The 20,235-nt window shown below is 41.6% G+C and overlaps 1 protein-coding gene across 15 annotated transcripts in view; it reads right to left on the minus strand.

The window, feature by feature from the left end:
- The window catches only part of ESRRG (estrogen related receptor gamma), a 448,915-nt gene that overhangs the window by 237,852 nt on the left and 190,828 nt on the right, over positions 1–20,235 (minus strand). For 3 of the 15 annotated variants that reach the window (XM_057365144.1, XM_057365143.1, XM_057365145.1), the window contains exon 2: positions 12,554–12,635. The exons of 11 other annotated variants lie outside the window; for them this stretch is intronic. The gene's annotated coding sequence lies outside the window, so the exon portion shown is untranslated. Of the gene's footprint in view, positions 1–12,553; positions 12,636–20,235 lie in introns of those variants that run through there. One more of the 15 variants, XM_057365154.1, reaches the window with a different exon arrangement.

Here is a 20,235-nt window from a genome sequence, read left to right on the forward strand (position 1 = left end):
ACTGCTTTCTGTCACTCCTCCCAGCAATCCTACAGACAAGTTAAACTTTGCTGCCTCGAAGGCACTGACTACCAATTTGCAGCAAAGCTCATGTTTAAGTTAGGAGAATCAACAACTGAACTTCAGGAAATTGGTCTTGTTTTCAATACTGCATTCATATTTTGGGATAACAGAAAACTTTCCCCCTCTCCCCCTTTGGCAAAGGCAGAGTAATGCCTTTAGGGTCCCCCTGCAGAGACACCAGCAGTAACAGCTCCAAGATGCTCAGAAATCCCTGATCTCACTAAGGATCCAATTCAAAGTTTTCTGAAGTCATAAGGAAACTTATCATTAGCTTCAGTATTCTTCAATTCAGACCTTGCAGTCCCACTGCCCCCCTTCTCCTCCCCACACCCTAATTGAGCTCTGCTGTGTGGGCATTACTTATGTTGTTATTGTTGTGGCACATTCAGCATGAAGTGACTGGTGATAATGCCGTCCAAATGTCTGTCTGCTTTTTTATGGCTTKGGTAAGGAGAAAAAAGTTACTTTTCATAAGTAATTAACAGAAATTAGTCTTGGGTTTTTATACATGCATAATGATTAGGACCCAAGGGGGAAGTAAGGTTCACTTTTTAGTAATAACGTTTAATGGATAAAAAAATAGAAAAGTATTTCCATGCTCTTTCCATCATATTTCCCAAATATTTACAGTGCACACCTCGGGTTTGAAATAAGCCACGGAGAATTAATGCATTGTTTACTCTTGGAATCCGAGGTGGCCCCGTCCCAGCAGGGCAGTACAATGTGCTGTATCTTTCCCTTCTCAGCACTTATCTTAATCTTAATAACTAGCCAGACAACTGACTCCAGAGTCCTGGGCTTATCGACTGGAATTCGTCACATGCACACAAGAGAAGACAAGAAATGCATTATATAACAATGCCATACAAACCATTATCTTTTAATATTTAAAAGTATGTATTCAAAGTCTGATATGAAACCATTTTGGTTGAACTCAATTCCACTGGTTGTTATTAAATTTGATAGCAAATGAACAAAAATACACTTGTAACGTATTTATCTGCAGAAGAGTTTATTTGCAACAGATCAAAAGGCTGCTTCTTACTGCATTTTAGCTACTGCTATCAAATGCAATCTGCTTTTTAAACAYGCTTTGATATGGGAAGACTATTTTCAAAACAGGTTAATAGGAAACATATATATATTTTTTTTCCAAGTCTCCCAAGCACCAAGAAATACCCAGAGCACGAACAGAAGGTCTGTTGCACCCTCACTGTGTGTGTACCACAAGATTTCTTTGAAACAAGTTTACATAAGCAAGAGGAAAGCCATTCAACTGCAGCCACCAGGCGCTCAGATCATGCTTTGAAAATTGTCATACAGATCTGAATTTTGGTTCTGGTGCCTCACACTAAATGGCATTTTTGCCAGGAGGCAGAGACACGTGTGAACCACAGCRCTGGGGGTGGTCTCTGCTGCAAGGCTGCCCCTCCTGAGAGGGTTTTCCTGTCTTTCCCTAYACCTCCACAGTAAGAACTGTACGAGTATCTACACAAGGCGATGAGGGGGGAGCAAAAGCACGCAGAGAACAATGATTAGGAGCCCASTCCTGCAGCAAAAGGGGAAAGGACCATGATTTTCAGCACACATCCTGTCAGTATTCCCTCTCCCTGTGCCCACAAAAGGATAAGAGAAGATGGACAKCGCACCCACCGGCATTGTTAACATGCACTTGAAGTGGGTGTATATGAAATTAATACTGGTTATCAAAGATGCTGCAAATTCGCTCCTCTCCTCTGCCTGCTTTGCTCCAGCCCAGTCCATACAGCATTCCTCATGCCAAGTTATTACATCCTCAGTGATGGGATTCATCCAACAGAAGACACTGGGGTTGTGCTCAGAAACACTCATTGCCAGTGCCAGATTTTTCCAAATATCTTTTCCACACTGAAAACTTTTGAAGATTCCCCTAGGCCAATCTTCGTGTTAAATCACAAACCACAGTAAATCAATCAGCTAATCAATCCCATCAGGCAATCAATTAACATGAACTAAGAAATCCCTGAGCAGACATATTCTCGTGCAAAGAAAGGTCACTCACCAGGGCCTTTATATGTCTGTTCATATTAGTTGAAGCCCAGGTTTAGAAGGAGAAATTTTCCTCTGATAACAGTTCTTTGTATTGATGTGTCAGCACAGACACCTAGTCTCCGTGTACGTCTGGCAGAGAGCGTCTCTCTTTTACTCCTGTAATAACTAGAGGCCACTTTCCGAWGGGGGAATCTGAGATTGGTGCTCTGATGCAGCAAGAGACGAGACCTCTTTCGGTGCCACTGAAAGGACTTTGCACCAGGCTTTGAAATGGTAGCTGAGCAAAGGARGAAATGGGGTTTTTTCAGGTGTGCACCTCAAAAACTGCGAGTGAAAGCAAATTTGYCGTCAACCCCAAACGAGGGATCTGTGTCGCAAAGTCAATTATTTCATCCATTTGCTAAGGTCAGGTTCAGTCCCAGGAAGAGCTGGGAGAAGTGTGYTTTAAATGCCCGAAAAAACACTTGCCTTGTAAAACTCTGGTTTCCACTTTCTAATCACAATTGTTAAATAATTAGATTAATTAATAATATCTTGTGTGGTAGTTATTGCTTAGGGATAACTCACAACTCAGTGATAAATCCATTCAGATTTGCAGCTGACCTGCCACCCAAGAAGCTGAGGTCACCTCTGTACGTCTGCTGGGAAAGCTGAATTTTTGGGTGGGAAGAAGAAAAGCCCCCAGCACACAGAAGGCCACACATAATGGCAAAGCAGAAGCTCCAGCAGAGGCAAAGGTGGTGGGCAGCGTGAAACCTCACGAGTCAGGCTTGCAGAACCCTTCTCAGTCATCACCACTGCTCATTGTTTGGACAGGGCTGTCCCATGGAGTGACCAAGGAAGGTGGCACCTGGTCTCGGCCACCTCCAAAATCTGCCACAAGTTCAATGTCCCTTCTGCAGTGCTGCTCTGCCACCAAGCAAACGATACATTTAGCACCAAACAGGGCATCAAACAAAGGCTGGCACCACTCTTTTAATCCCAGCCAGAGCCAGGAAAGAAAGATGCCTGGAACGGYGGGAAATTGGCCTGTCTTGGGATGGGGGGGAAAAAATGCAAAGGTATGAAAATGTATTCAACAATGCTCTCAGTGCTCAGATCCAGCGGTGACAGGGCTATAAGCAGATGCATTAGGCTGGAAATATATCAAGGTTAGATTAAGCTGCAGAGTTTCCATTTTATTAATGGTCTTCAATCTGACTCCTTAATAAAATGGAAACCATTTGTAAAATTTTGATCAGAATCCACACTTAGCTTTCAAGTGCTTGCAACCTTTGGGTATATTCAGGAACAGATTTCAAAAAGTCCATGCCTAAAAATGAAGGTGAGAAGGAAATGAGAAGGAGAAAATGACTGGAGGTGAATCAGACCTTGGAGTGAATTATTATGTAAACTGTGAGTTAGGCTAAATGAAGAAATCACTGGGRCAGTATGGGGTTTTATACCAGAAATCACAGAGGTACATGGGACCACTGTGGTATGTGCTACAGTGGTGTAACTAGAAGAGTAAACACTAAGCTGTTTATATTTAAATATCATCCTCAATGCCATATTAGAGCAACTGGAGTCCTGCCCAGAACTGGAAAGCCTGAGTGGCCAATGGGCTGAAGAAGGAGCAGGAACTGTAATTAATGCAATGCTGTATCATTATCAATTCATTCAAGTTTCCTCTCAGCTGCTGGCAGAGGACAGAAGAAAGAAAGGTTTTACCTAACAGCTAYTGGAGAAGTGTTGTTGGATAAAACAAAGGTGACAGAAAAAAAAGTTAMTAGAAAGATCACCCCCCAGTTCCATCTCTCATGCAGAAGGGAGCCTGCTTAGAAAGAAGTAGAAGTTTACACTTCTCATGTAAAAAGAAACTGAACTTATATTTAGAGCCACATAACAATTTCATTTAATAGCAATCCTGACGGAAAGGAAAAGGAAAGAAAAAAAAAAGAGGTGTAAGTGCATATGCTGTGCTGCTGCACTTCTTATATTTGAAACATGAARAAGAAATCTTAAAGGAAATATTATTTTGTTTATGGCAGGCTGTGGGTTAATTGACTATAAATTACTCACAGATTTCTGAAATAATTTCAACCAGCCTTTTTCTCTTATGAGTGACTGAATTCAGTGGAAAGACAGCACACGAGCTCTCCTTTTTAGCCTTTGGAGGAGAATCGCATCACACAAGATCTCCAAGCAGGATCAGGATGTTTAAAGAAAAAAACAAAACAAGGAGAACACCATCATCCCCACCACCTCACAGCCTTCAGCAAGGAGAAGAGTTGCATTATCCAAGGCCATGGCCTTTGTTAACAAGCAGCGACTTTTCCTAACACTTGAACCTGATGACGTTTATCCTAATAAAGCTTACATCCTTAATGAAGCATGAGCACTTCCTCTGGGAAAGGCTCGCAACTATCAGGAAGGACAACATGGCACTGTAACAAATTAAAAGTCTGTTTCTCTCCCTTTGACTTTGATRTCCACTTGGATGCCATTTGCAGCACTTACGGAGACAACGGTATGGAAAAAAAAAAACAAAACACGTGATTAGTCCAGCCAGTTTATCCCAGGATGCAAATATGGAAATTTTTAACAGAACTTGATACTGCCACTTCACCTTACACCTATGCTCATGGTGACCCCAGCTGAAAATATGGAATATATATATTTAGACTAACTGAACAATTTCTGTAAGTGACACCTTCATTTGTTCTTCACAAGGCACTTGTCTGCGTGTTCACAGACTACCTGATAAATACAAATGCAACACAAGGTAAGCACAAATGATTGCTCCATGCCATGTGACAAATACATGGGGTTTTGATCCAGAACAAGACAGGCAGCTAAAGACAAAAGCCAACATGTAGTTACAGAAATACCACTGTTTTACAAGCCATACTTCCACAAAACCGCTTCCTCATAATTCACATAAAACAGCCTCCTCATGTTAGGGTCTTCCTGTTAGCACATATGCTTTGGCATTTTGGCACTTTGAGAACCACCTACACAGACAGAGTATTTTAGGCTGACACCTTCTTGAAATCACACTGAAGTGAAAAAGATATCCGGGTCCCTAATTCCCATTTCCCTCCACACAATTTTTCCCACCACTACTAAGTTATGCGATGGCGCAGCAAAGCTGATACATTCAGGTGTTCACCACAAAGAATAACAAAAGACAGGGCCCCTCTCTGAACTAAACTAGCCCCAGTGAGTCGATATTTTGAAGGTTTTTGGGAGACTCCAGCTAGACTTAAACCAAGTGCTTTGTAGTGTCCATCTCATGCTGAAAGAGAGGGTATTCAGCAAGGTGCTAATCCAATGCAACACACAAACTAGCAGTTTATTTAAAACAAAACTTGATCCTTATTGGGAGCCGAGATATTTGAAGCACACACAAGTAAAACTAATTTAACCTTTGAAAAGTTATCTCCGGAGGGAAGAATAGAAATCCCTTTATAAGATTTTTAAGCACTGCAATTATTGACGAGGACTATATTACTTCAGTTTTCTCTGATCAGAAAAAAAAGCAAAGCCACAGGAGACATCAGCAGCTGTCAGGCTGTTTTCCAACTGCAATGAGGTAGTTTACAGTGGGCTTGTGCCAGTCTCTTAAGACCCAGTTAAGAAGCCTTTTTAAAATGCCTTAAAAAGCCAASTCATACATTAATCAAGTTGAGCCCTCATCCATACTTACTGCAATACATCAATTACCATGTCTTTTTTTTTTATTTTAATAAATTCCAGTTGACAGCAGACACCTTATTAAGGCTCACTAAAATGATACAATAAGTAAAAGGCTATTAATATTGCTTTTTTCCCCGCTGCTATTGTCTTGCCGCACTGGTCTGCAAACAAATTCAGGCTGCATTACAATTAATGCCAATGGAACTCCTTCTAACGACTTCCAGCTTGCTAATTTTTTACGCTAATAATAAAAAAAAGGCATTGCTATGCAAGAACGGCCCCCTTTTATCATGCTYGCATGGCACACTAGAGAGCTCCTGCCATTGTTCACATGAAAGACAATTAAACCCAGGAACATCAAACCCAAAAATGACAATCTGCTAACCAGCACTGGGTATTGCTGAATTCTTTTCTCTATTTTCTGAACTGATAGAAAACAATTCTCCAAAGACATTTCCCTCCCCCATGCCCACCCTTTGGAGGAAAAAAAAAAAAAGTTTGTGAAATACTCTCGCTGATTTATGCATCTCTCCTCAGAATTTATTAACTGTCTGGGGCCAGTTTCACTCTCAAATGTCTATTGCCTCCAGGTTTGATTCTGGACACATTTCAAAAAATGCAATAATAATATTGTCCACATAGTTTCATATTTAAAAATAAACATGATTTTTTCCCCCCATGGTTCATGTTTTCTGAAACACAATATAAAATGCCAAAGGCGGGAGGATAAAGCTGAGGTGCTAACAAGTTTATTTCTCCCAATCTTCTAGGGAGAAAGATGGAGAGCAAAAAGGRTCATCAGGTTTGCTGGAAATTAAGTACATTTGCACTGTTAATTTAGAACAAAGGTAACTACTCGGTTCTTGTTCACCCAGCTAGAAGCACTTCCTTAGTGTAAGTCTGTACACGTCCCAGCCACTTGGGCCCCAGTCCAGTCACTTTATCCTACACCGTGGTAACTTCATATTTACTGCAGGAAACTCAAGGAGCTAGAATGACAGTAAATAGCTGTTTTATATCCTCAATATTCATGCTCCTGGTAGGTCAGTGTGTGCATATATGTGAATGTTACACACAAGACGTTAAGAAGCAATAGGTAACTTGCTGGTTGCCACAGATTTGAGAGGAGTAATGAGAGGCAAAGCTTTGGCTGAAGAACAGAAATCTTACCAAAGAAAGTCCAGATTGTATTTAAATCACAGAACTATGGATAAATACCAGGCCTAATAAACATGAAGGGAAAGAAGGAATTGATGTATTTAATGACAAACTAGGAATTCCCAAGTTCCTTTTGCCATACATATCTGACTTCCTAMCCCCTTGGCTGAGGGTAATCACACCTTAAACCTGTCACCTGAGCAGGCCGRGCTATTTCCAGGCCTTTGCTTCAGACCAGAGAAGTTGTGGTAAATTCTACATTTGGGAGAGAAGAACATTTTTGTGTTGTTGTTTAATAGCCATTGAGAGCTGTGGAGTGTTAAGAACATACCCCAGGAAAGATAGATTAGTAGGAAGTGGCCAAAAGAGGCCATAAAATGTGCATTAAAAATGCAATTCATCACATAACTGTGCAATTTGTCAAATGGATATTGTACCTTGCATAGTGCCTTTTGGGACAGAAGCAAAAGAAAATGGCCTGGGAGATAACAGTTCTATTCCTGGCTCTGCTACTGGTTCTCTTTTTGACCTTGGAGAAGGCTTTTTAGCCAAAATATGTGGACTATTTTCCAYTTCTGTTATTGCACATCCAGCTTCATTTTGGTTGGGTTCACAGCTGGACTTCTAAATCAGTGTCCTGAAAATAGAGAACTAGTAGACCCCAACACAGAAATCTTATTTTGCAGATTCAAGGAGTGAACCTACCTGTCTCTACACACAAAATCAGCAGGACAAAGCTAACATCTTAAAAGAGATTTCACAAGAATCAATTTGATATTTGCACAGATGTGATTAAAYAGGTATGGAAGTATTTAATTGTTCSACTAAAACGACCCTAAAATAATTGCTAATCTGCTCTCTGTCAGTCAGTGGGTTGGATGCTTGCTGGATATGAAATAGCACCTTAGCCACCAACAGGTGGGAACACGGAGCATGTGATCCGTGCCTCTTCCCCCTGCTGTGCTTCCCAAATGGGGTGCAGGAACAAGAGAGGGAATCCTGCTGGAAGCAACTCCGCTGCTCTGAGGCAGTGCTGCCCTCTGCTTTGGCTGGTGGCCTCGGCACRGCCTCTCCAGCTCCAGCTCTGCACCATTTCACGAGTGGGAGAGCTCACATCACCTCTCTGTGAAGGCACCAACCTYCTTCCCAGCACCAGTTTGGCCCACRGKTATTTTGGMCCCAATAAAYACATGGACAYCCATCTCCAAGCTAAYGCTGCKTTCCTGAGGTGCCAGCTGTCACATCCCTCAGACTGGCATTTGTGCTAAGGACAAACACAYCTGCAACTGAGTACCCTGAAAGGTCTTGTGGCATCTGGGTGAGACCCACAGAGCACAGCCTGTGATCTGCCCCCAGGAGGGAGGAAGCCAAGAGCCACCGGCAGCATCCTCACCTGTGAAAATGCCGAATTTCCGTGGGTCAGGAGGCTGCCCTGCTGCTCTGGCATGCTGTGTGCTTAGCAGCCAGCCCGTCCAGGAGGTGACTGTGTCCACATGCCACCTGCACTGTCCCCTGAGCTGCACCCCTGCACACAGAGGTCTGTCTTTCCTGCCGAGCACTGGAGCCTCCAGCTCTACAGCAGAGTGCAGGCTTTCACTCCGCATCAGCCGCTGCTCCGCCAGTGCCAGCYGCACGCAGGGGCTGCACACCAACACAACTCACTCACATTTAAAACAAACTGCAAGAGAAAAGAATCTCCATTTGGCTGGCTTGGGAGAGGGGGCTGGCATTTTGTGTGTTTGTGGTTGTATTTATTTTCTTTCCCCCGTCGTGAAAAAACAAAACCGATTACAAGTAATAAAAACATCTGCTTCTCCTTTGCATGGTCACACAGACACTAAATTTGGCTCATTTCGACACTATGTCCCAGCAAATTTAGATGTGACATTCCAGACAATTATTAACTCCCTCAAGTCTACAAGAAAAACACTTTATTCCCCCCCATCATACCAAGTTTGCAGACTGAGCCCCATAGAAAGTGTAAGAAAGCAGACCTGAATTAATAYTGCTGAAATCAGAAGCCAAGTTTCTACAAATTTGTTCGCAAAAGAAAAATAAAGCGAGAAAATTAACAGGTCTGACATCAAAGCCAAATTTTAGCATTGCTTAAACTGGTGTCAATCAATAATAAACTCATAGAGTTAGTCTAAATTAATGCAGATAGAAAACGAAAGCAGACAAAAGCCAYACAGACTGTGATGAAATTGCTTATTGATGGTGCTTCACTTTCCAAATAAAAACAGAGTGTATGACCAAATTGTTCTGCACAYATTCCCTTCCTTTTAATTACACGGTAAGAGCAGCAAGCGTTATCTCTTGCATCAACTTACTCAGATTTATAATATGGCCTGCTCCCCACACTTAAGACAATATAACCCTACACCACAGCAATATTATAGTGCCACATCCTGTATCCTAGCAACCGTTTAGGGCTTGCATTTGATGTCAAAATAATGGGTCCAGCTTAATCTCTTGTTTTTTTGAAGTAGGGGGTAAAACATGAAATCTGGGAGTTGAGGGGAAAAAATTACTGACAAGCATTCTAAAAGCAGACCTGTGGGGTACATACAGATGTGCACACTCTGATGYGTATGGGTAAATAGATAACCACATTATACACAAAATAGATGGTCTAGTTTTTGTCTTTAAATTGTTTAGACAAGAGTGAAAGCTGAGAAATGGAATGATGTATATCACTTTCAAGATACCAGAGGCTTTTAACAAATACAATCTTTTTCATGCTTTTATCAGTTCAGTGTCTTCTGTAAAACATGACTTACATTMCCAGTTTTTTCTCATTTAAATTTGGTCCTATCACCATATTATAAGAAAAATATATTTCTGTCTAATTTCTTGTGGCTTTCCTGTTTTCCTTCAAAGATTTGTTTAAAACACACTGATTAAGTCATCTAGCTCCTAGTGGCATTCTCCAAACTCCACCACAGCTGAAATCTCTCTGTATTGACTATTTAAAGCATCAATTGTGACAGAAAAATCCAAATGGCTTGGTTTGTAAGAGCASCAGGGCTATATGGCAGCGACCAGCAGAAGTGCCCAAACAGCAGAATATTATTGTGTATCTGTGCTTCAGTTCAGAGACTGGAAAGCACTTTGAAAGTGCAGCACTCAGGTCTGGGTGGCTGCCAGAGAAGTACAGTGTATGTGTGCATGCACATGTGCATTTACCACTCCTGCAGAAGAAAGACATGGCTAAATCTACAATTCTAAAGACTGAGGATAAGCAAAAACCTGAAAAACTGACAGCCATGCTGTCATGGTCTTCCCCAGGCAACCCTCCTTTCTATCTGCACAAGTTTGCCATTCTTMCTTCTAATGCCCCTGGGAATGCTTCAAACCAGGGAACAGCACAGCAGCCATCCTGTGAGCAACAAGTAAATAGGGTTTTGTTGAACCTGTGGGTTTCTAAACACGGCTGGTGTTCAAAAGGCTGGGCAGGCTCGGGGCTATTTGCTCTTTGCCCCCAAGGCCTCGACAGAACAGAAGGAACAAAGCTTGTTTCAAACTGTTTCTTTTTTTCCTTTTTCCCCCCGTATGCATCACTTAAAAATACACAGGGAGAAAAAGTTTTCTCTCTGAAAACTCAGGGCGAGGGTACAAACCAGCAGAAGGTTTTGCACAGCAGCKGCTGCTCATCCAACAGCTACATTAACAAACCTTCAAACACCCACAGCACCCCAGCTCTGCCTCCCCTCGCTGCACCCCACTAATCCACTCCCTTGGGAAGAGTCACATCCAAACAGGCAGCCCCTGTAGTGTGCCCCCAGCACCGACCAACCCCATCTCCGTGGGACCAGCAGAGACAGAAGAAATTTAGAAATAGGAGGAGTCGCGCCTGGGTGCCTGGTACAAAGAGAGACCCACAGCGCAAGAGGAAAAACACTGCTCGCAGGAGGGCAATTCCTTTTTGTTATCCACAATATTTTACTTCTAGCTGCAAACCCGGAGCTTGAAAGGATCCTTGYGAGCTGTGTTTATTTATTTAAACCAATTCTTGCAGCTCTTCTTCTCTCTAAACAACAGTGAGGTGAAGAGTTTACAGAAGCACGTTGCCCAGAGTTCAGCAAGCGCTTTGCTCCAGCTCCAGCACAAGGCAGCAGCACCCAGTTTGGGAGATTTCCCCTTTTTTCCCTCTTTAAGGGAACTGTTTACTGCGTGGGCACACGCACACAGCAATTCACCTTTCTCTGCAATTGTCATCACAGTCATTCCCTGACAGATATTATTATCCCCTGAAGACGGTGCGTGGACAGCCCTATCCCCTGCTAGGCTGTCCCAGTTTTATAAACTGCAAATCTGGTCAGCTTACTCGACGGGGGGAAAGAAAAATATAAATAAAGCTGTTTAAAAAGGACAGCTGGGGCCACAGTGCYGCATTACTGTGGCCCCAGCAGAGGAAAGGCACCATCTCTGTCACKGCAGGTCCTTCCTCCCCACTGCAGTGACACCCACACCACCAGGGAGCCCTGCCATGGCTTCACTGGGCAACGAAATGGTCCCCAGCAGCAAATCTTCTACAGCTCCCACAGCAAATGAGATGTAGCTTGGGAAGGAGAGTCAATTCCACCCCTGGCCCAGATTCTTTCCCAGTCAAAACCACTGCAAGACAGCACTGAGCAGCGTTAAAGATGAGCACAGCTTTGTGCATCCACATCACCCAATCTCAGCCTAAGCACATCTCCAAGGACTGCCTCAAACTGAAAGTCAAAACAGAAGAGGTTTAAATGCCCAGCAAAATTTGAATTAAAATATACTATTTCTTTTTCTCCAGAGCTTATTGAGCCAAAAGAATTTTGCAGTAAAAACAAAAAAAAAAAAAAGGAGCAACTTATAATATACTTTTCAAAGGACAGCACTGCAACAGGGTCTCTGATCAAATGGCCATTTTATGAGCATGAGTCTTGCACACAAATTGTGCCTCTGTGTTTTCAAAGGAATAAAAACTAAACAAAACAAAACAACACCACAAACAAAAAAAAAAAACAACCCAACAAAAAAAAAATCTCCCAAACCACACAACTTGCTTAAGTACTGATTTTGAGAGCAAACATTCCCTTGATCCATAAGCAACAGAARATTTGTAAACTATGGGACTAGGCAAATTTTCCATCCTGGTGTCATAAAGCTCAGTTCCTTTAGAACTTAGAAAGGCAAAGTTAAAATKAGAGGCTGGTAAGCAGAATACCATTAAAAAATGGTCTGACATAGGAAGATGGCTTGCCAGCTAGCTTCTGAACAACTTGTTTGTACAATCCCTCAACACACCCCGGCCTGAAGTAACTTGTCCCATTTTTGGGTGGTTTTTTACTACTTTAGTTTAAGRTGTTTTTATTTTTGAAGTAAAATAAATTTTGCCGTCCCTGCAACAAATGAGTTACAAATTTTGTTGGTTAATTGCCATTAGCAACACAAAACACACTGAAGAGTTAGTCTTCTTTGGCCAGATGGGCAAAACTCTGTAGACACGTCAAGACTATTCAAATGCCACTGAAAGCTGAAATCTTTAGGGAAACAACAGAGCAGCAAACTACAGGAATTGTAAAAAACTTTTAAAAGTCAGTCTCAGCTAAGTGACTATTTGGTAGAAACTCATTTTGATACATACCTGCTTTTTGCTTTGAACAAAGGGACAGAAGTCTTTAGTTACTACCACACTGCATGCAATAACACTTTGACATCCTCAAAATCTAAAAAAAAAAAAGAAAAACAAAACAAAACCAAAATAATTCAGGTCACTATCAGATGACCAGCTCAAGGGGCATTTAAGTTCTTTCAGTTAACATTTACAGTCACACAAAAGCTATTTGTATCTTGTGGTCATAGTTTGGATCCCATATTATCATCCTTTATTTGCTTCTTTTATGTGAATTCTGATCTGGTTCTTCAAATCAGATCCCATCACAGAAAGCATGTGACAACACCAGTGTATGGCAAGCATGAGACTTGGGAATTCACTGTACTGCAGACCCTCATCAAGTAAAATTCAAGCTTATATTTCCAGCTTAARTGATTACAAAAGAGATGAGCAATATAAATTTGTTTTTAAAGTCGTTGGTTGTAGTTTATGTCACACCACCAAACTGTGAATTTTAAGTGTACAAATTTCCCCTCTTTCTATCATCTGAAGAAAGCAGAGAACAGCCCCAYTGGCAACCTAATTTACAACCTGCTGCTGACTTGGAATTTATTGTCAAAACCAGAAACTGATACTAAGTAATATTCTAAAATTAAGTTCAATGTTGTTTTTCAAAAAAACAGTATTCAAGACCAATGTCAATACATGAACTGAATCAAAAGGTTTAGAATTTTGGTCAAATTCAGTTCATCACCAGCTGCTTCCCTGAATGTGTCTCTGATTCAACTGGGACTGAAAATGTGAGTGTAAATCTTACTAGCCCATCTTTCCTCTTAGGGTCTGCTGCTTTTAGCCACAGCTGCAAGACCTATGAGAAATCCCTTTCCCATTATGTTGCCAGTAAGTTGTTGGCAGTGAGGAGATACAAGAATGCCACAGAATGGTAAAAAAACAAGAAGAAAACTTATTTCTTACTTACAAATGTAGGTAACCATCAGTGAGCGGTCGATTGCTTAACTCATTACACAGTCACTCTCCATGTGTTGTTTGTAATTATTTAAAACGGATTGTTGSTACCAACTCATTATAAGCAAAATGGGAAAAAAGTGCCTATGATAAGAATTTGTGACCTTATGAAGGCCCAGGTGCAGAAAAGGCTTGAAGTCTTTTCAAGGGAACACATCTGTGTTGCATCAGATGTGGGTTCTGGACTATGAATCGTCAGGTAGCAGTGAGGAACACAAATATTCATCACCATGTACTGCCATTCTTCCTGTGGACTGCAAATTCCAGAATGCTAATTTCAGTTGATGTGTCGATGTATAACTTATCTTTTAGTATTTATATACAACTATCACATTTTWAAAATGATTAACAATGCAAATAGTCAGCATCTGCCATTTCCAGTGTTCTCTGTCAGTAGAAGGTTTTAAAAGGTTTTGATCTCAACATGCTGAACTGCTGAGCCCAGTAGTCTTGCATTTATGCCAGTGTAAATTAGCAACAAGTCAAAGGAATTAAACTGGAGCAAGAAAAAAAATGGTGCAAAGATTCTGATATTCCCATTTTAATTATCACAGAAATTAGAACTTGAAATGGACTGCAGTGAAGTAAAAAAAAAAAGCAAAATTACTATTTTTAAAATAAATAGCGCGGTGAAGATTGATTAATGCTGACTTTGTTTCTTTAAACAGTAACACAAGTTGCTCAACCATTTCTAGCATTTTTGCTTTACTCTTAACACAGCGTAGCCCTGAACTAAGTTGGTAATTTTTAGATGTTTTCAAATGGAGTTCCAAAATTGTGAAAAGTAAGTAGATAACTGCATGTAATGGTGAGTTTGGGTTACTCAGTCTAACAGAGTCTCTGGGAGGTCCTGCACTGAGAACAACCCATCCTGAGAGCACATCCCTGAGCTGGGTTAACTCAACCACACGCTTCCATTGGGCAACTCAACCACACGCTTCCATTTGCTTCAAATATGAAGCAGCAGTTGTGAACCAGAGGCAAGGTGCTCTCGCTGGGGCAGATAAACAGCCTGAGGTGAACCTTTGGCCGAGGGATGGACCAGCTGGAAGAGGTTGGTGTTTGTTGGATCCGGGATCCCGCTCATTGGACACATCCCACTGCTTATCTGCCAACCTCTGCAGGACAGGACCTAATTAACGCGGAGGCCGAACAGAACAACCAATTAGCGGCTTTTTTCCGCCGACTAATACAATTCCCTTCTAGCTGCTCCATAAAGAAGATTCAGTGGAATACCTCCGTGGAAGCAGCGGAATTCCAGGTAGTTATGGTGACGAATTTCATTGTGAATGAGGATCAATGTCCCATACTACTTTGAATAGTAATTTCTTAATTCTTATTCAAATCCGGCCAGCAAGATAATATAACTTGAACTGAATTGGCCATGTGATCCTGATGGCATCCCATTAATGGGCTGTTCACTTAATTTATGTAATTTTAAAAAATTAAATAGTCATATTTTAAATCCCTACTGCAGTCCTTCAGATTGAAAGTACATGTTTAAAAGTTATAGTCTCTTTATAAATCAGTATGTCYGCACTTCTTGGTTTGTTGACTGAACTTTCCCAAAGTTTTAATTCATCTCTCCTCATCCCTCTCTCTTCTGCCTGTGGGAACATTGCAAAATCCCTGCATCCAGCTGTTTCATACCCATTTACTAGCCACGTTATGCGCCACAGGAAAAAAACCCCACATTTGTAAATTCTTATTTGGGYTGGCAAACAAACCACGGTTTTCTATTTGCACAGAGAGAGCATAAAAATCCAGTTATAGGGACACTTCCACTGATAGTCCAAAGCCAAATAAATCCTGTCTGTAAGCAAAACGACCATGAAGGCAGTTATTAATAACAACAGCTTACGGACCTAATTCTGCAAGATGCTGAGCCTCCCGCTTCGAGCAAAGAGGGACCCAAGGTGATGGGCAACTCCTGCAAAGTATTTGGCAACTGTGGCCCAAAGGGCTCGTGGCAGACACTGTCACCCCCAAGAGCACAGCTGCCCCCAGCCCTGAGAGGGCGCACACCACCGGGGAAAGAAACGCCCCCCTCCATCCAGGGCTATTTATAAAGCTTGCACTAAACATTTAGAGCCAAGCCCTAACTTGGCTAGGTGTCAAGGACCACACTGAAAAAAAAMCCCCTCTACCCTCATTAAGAAAATGCATGAAGCACTGATTTCTATTTTTGGCCACAGTTGTAAGCATCGCCAGGGTTACAGCTGCTTTATTGTGGTTTCTCAAGAATTTCCTTGATAAAAAAGGACAACAGAATTAGCTGAGCCTTTTGGAAATAGCTGCACAGTCCAGCTGTAAAACAATGTCAAGTAGTTGGCAAAAAAACAAACCAAAACCCCATAATACAACAGTAGCTACWCATCTACCAGCAGTGGCACATTTGCCCTCTGAAGTTCTTTATTTGGAACTGGGAAAGGGTAAGAAGAGGGRGGCATGAAATCTCATAAATCTACTGTCCAAACTGGTACAGAAACCTTTGTGTTGGTAAGCACATCATGAAAACCTGCTAGTGAAGACGCCTTTTCTAGCAAGACCTAAAGGTGCTGCGTGCACAGACGTGCACGGGGAGGATAAGGGATGGAGATGGAAAGGAGTTCAACATCTTTTTCTCTCAGAGAGAAAAGCACTAGGAGCGAGAACTGAAAAACAAAGTAATAAAATCTTCAAAGCAATTAGTCTTTCTTATTTCATGCCGAAGAATTACAATCTGTATCATTTTCTAGGAGAAGGTAGTAGARGTACAGGATTCAGAGTCAAGAGGASTGGATTTATCAAAGCCTTGGGCAAGCAGCTCTTGGCTTCTCCTAAGAAATGCCTGCCCACTACCCCAGTTTCTGCAGGAATCAAAGATGATCARTGGTTTGTACCTGCTGGAAAGATGAAGAAAGAGGAAGTTCTCACTTGTATGTAGACATACAGGCCTCTTTCATGTATGTAAGCAGGGACAGATCATCCATGTACTGTTATGTCCCGGGAGTTTTAGAACAATAAATAAAAATCTTACTGTAAAGGCAATAAAATGCCTAAAGACATTGTATCACATTACAGATTAATTTCAGTGTTCATATTTTTACACTATTCTTTCTGTATTTTTTGATTATGAAAAMCAAAAATTTCCTGCCCCTCCCTCAGTTTAAATTCAGAAATAGTGGCAAACATGCTGAACAGAGAAAAGATATGGCTACATGGGGAAAGAAGCTGCAAGGAAGTGCACCAGTTATTTCTTTTACCCAACTTTGTAGGCAGAGCTCACAAGCAAAGAGGAAAAAACTTTTGTGGGCGAAGGAGAAAGGTAAGTTCACCACTGACCATGTACCAATCCTGCACACTGGGAACCAATATCTAAGTTCAGGGTAAGTTTCCATGTTAAAATTTAATACTCCTTCACAAGTCAAATTCTCTCATACCTMAGTACTCTTAGCGATATACTAAGAAAGGTTATAATTATCCATAATCAYAATAATCAACCCCATAATTATTTCACCTGGAACCCTTTCCATTCCTGTCTGACTTAGTTAAATGGTGTCAGTTTTTAGACTGAGCACCCTGAGTTGTGGGAAGCAACTTTAGCTACAGAGTGACACAATCAAGACCAAACCAGGTTAGCTACTGTGCCCCTGGCAGTGTAAGTGTTGAATAATAAAAGTCTTCTCTTAGACCAAGCAGTAACCTAATATCTGTATTTAAAAAGAAGAAAAAAAAAAACCACCACAAAGAAACAGTGGATTCATTTGTCATGTACAAGCAGAGAAAACAGGGCACTCAGCTGGAACCCAGAAGATATGAATTACAGGTAATATTTTCAAAATTGTCTAAGGTCTGGATAATTAAATTAACTCAGGCATAGCTCACTCAACATCATGGTGCCTGGATTTCTTTTAAATATAGGTTCAAGGTCARTGGTGAGCAATACCTGAAAATCCTTTAAAAGCCCATCTTTTAAAAAGCAGAATCCTATTTGGGGGTGATGCTGAACACCAGAACACCGACAAGGCCAAAGTCAGGCATGCAGGCATGTTCGTTCCATAGCCTGTGCTATGGCTGATGGAAGAAGTGGGGTTCCTGAGGACCATCTGAAGCTCACACTGGGCTCACCTCTGGGACAGGCCTATTCCAGTACATAACCTGCAAAGGGGATGCTGGAATACCCCACAAATCCCTGCTTTTCTTTATAACTACACTTCTGAGAGAGCCCAGAGTCAAGCCTTGAAGGGCCAAGCTCCCTATCAACAATGGGCTTCAGAAAAAATGTTTTTTGTTAAAATGTTTTCACTCTTTTTTGTTTGCCAAGCTACAKCATTCTTCATACCCAGTGCCCTTGCCTGTTGGTCTCACCCTTTCCTTTCAGACTGCAAATCCCCCCTAATCTGGAGACCCTTTGTGTTTGCCTCTTGCCTTGAAGAACTCAGCATGCCTTTGCCCATCTCAACTCAACRTCAGTCTGTTCAGTGAGTCGGCTTGGGATGAGAATGTGGTGGCACACGCAGGTCTGTCATTGTCACAGTGCCAGCTGGGAGGTTTTCATATTGCTCAKTTAAGAAGTGCAGTATTTGTACAGACATAATAACATAGAAGAGATCATGTCTATCTTTGGATTCTGCAGAAGTGTTTTTCACTGAGTTCCTAGTAGCCAAGTTAACTCTTCGCCCAGAATGAATATGCAGCATCCCAAACGTCGAGTGAGTGAATGGAAAGCCAGAAATAGAGCCCTGAAGATCAATAGATTTGACTGAGAAAGCGTTTGCATTCTCAGGGGTAGAGATCATTGTGTTTCTAAGTGGATCAGAGATATGATCCTTGGCCACTGTGAATGGAATGGAAACTGGATGCCATCAGCAGGAGATACGAGTGTTGATGCAGTGAGGTAATGTGGCAGGGAATAGCAGAGTGGAAGGAATGCAGTGCCACTGCCCTGAGGAATCTTAAAATTAGCTCAATCTGGTATTCAAACACTGGGTGAGTGGAAAAAAAAAAAAAAAAAGCACAGCAATTTTACAAGAGAATAATTTCTGAAAGGAGAGAGAGCAGTGGCTCACTGCACTGCCAATCGAGACCCATGAGGCAACTCACTACAAACCTGCCACTGATCYCACCAGAGCCACCACAACCCTGGGAAGCAAAGGCAGCCCTGAAAAATCATGGGTTAGCCCTATGGAAACACCAGCCAAAGTCAACCTCAAATGGAACATATTTTCACAAGAAAATCTCAGAACAAAGGTTATTTTTTTCTACAGTTTTTCCAGAGATCATATCAGAAGTCATGTCTACTTTGAATGATATCAGCAGTAAGTTTCACTTTTGTCTCTGATGAGAGTGAGGTTAGCCTGAAAATTAATATAATAAYTCCAGCCAAAATGTAGCTGCTTTAGAAGGGTCCTTAGGGCACTGACTATCTCCTTTCTAAAGTCAAGATAATAATGCTTGGTTTATTCTGAGAAGGTAGCTGCCTCTCCTTTCTACCACCTTCTTCCACAGCTCAGATACACCATGGTTATTAACCTTTCACAATAATTTCTATTATTGCCAGGAATGCAGAGGACAAAGCATTACTCCAAGCCTACCTCAGGGTTATGTTTCAGGGACTAGAGGCAGTAACTGCAAATAAAATATTCACAATGATGGCTTTATTTTGAAACTGTGTACTATAACGCTTGTAATTACGACTACCCTAATTTTCTTCTGTTCAAAATTGCAGGGTATTCCTTACCCCTTCTGCACATTAAATACCACAGCCAYAGGACAGTCAGAACCTGCTGGCAGGCAATCAAACTCCCAAGAGAAGGAAATGCACACACCACAGCTGCTTTTCTGCCACATGCTGTCCCAGCAAAGAAGGACTGCAAGTCCAAGTGAAGATGGGATCTGACTGCAAAGTCAACATGCAGATTTTACTACTGAAGGTTACTTGGTACCTATTCCAAGGTCTAACCGTGGACACTGAGTTGTGTTTTACATATTTAAAAAGCATTATATTAACATTTCCATCAAAAGAGAAAAAAAAAAAAAAAGAAAAGGAGAAATAAAACCTTATTAGGCACAATTCTCAGTGAGTGATATCTGCTTGGCACGGAGCAGACTGGGTCGTGTCAAGGAGATGGTGATACACACCATCCTTACGCCAACCCCAAATTCCCTATATCAGCACTTCTAAATTCTGCTGCTATTCTACAACTGCAGGCCTTGGGCAAGCAGAAAAGGCAGAAGTGAAATAAAGCCCTGTCATGTCATCTCCCTGCACCACACACCCCTCAGCAGAAGCACGGAGGCAGAGGCGCAGGTTGAGAATTAAATAAAATAAAAAGGAGGAAAATTCTCATTGCCRGTCCCCGAGGAGTTTCTCTTTTATAGGGGAAAGCCTTGCCAGGACTTTGCAATCAGATGATAGCACCCCCTGCATTGTTCAAGCACTGTCAAGGGGCATTATACTCAGAAGATAATCCAGCCCTTGAACTCCCTAGGTACTGGTTTTAAATACCTCTGATGAGATCCAACTGCAGCCTATCTGGGCTAGGCTCAACCATCTAGCATCACACTTGGTTATGTCTACAAAAACACCAGCTAGGAAAAAAGAGATAATGAAGAATGATTTTATAGTCTTTTATTTGAGCAAAAGCTAAACATATGGATCCTGGCACCGAAAGTATGGAATCTGTGATAAAAACATATGGATA

This window comes from Malurus melanocephalus, unplaced genomic scaffold, assembly GCF_030028575.1.
Source record: "Malurus melanocephalus ecotype Western Australia unplaced genomic scaffold, MMel_1.1 scaffold_48, whole genome shotgun sequence".
Lineage (NCBI taxonomy): Eukaryota > Metazoa > Chordata > Aves > Passeriformes > Maluridae > Malurus > Malurus melanocephalus.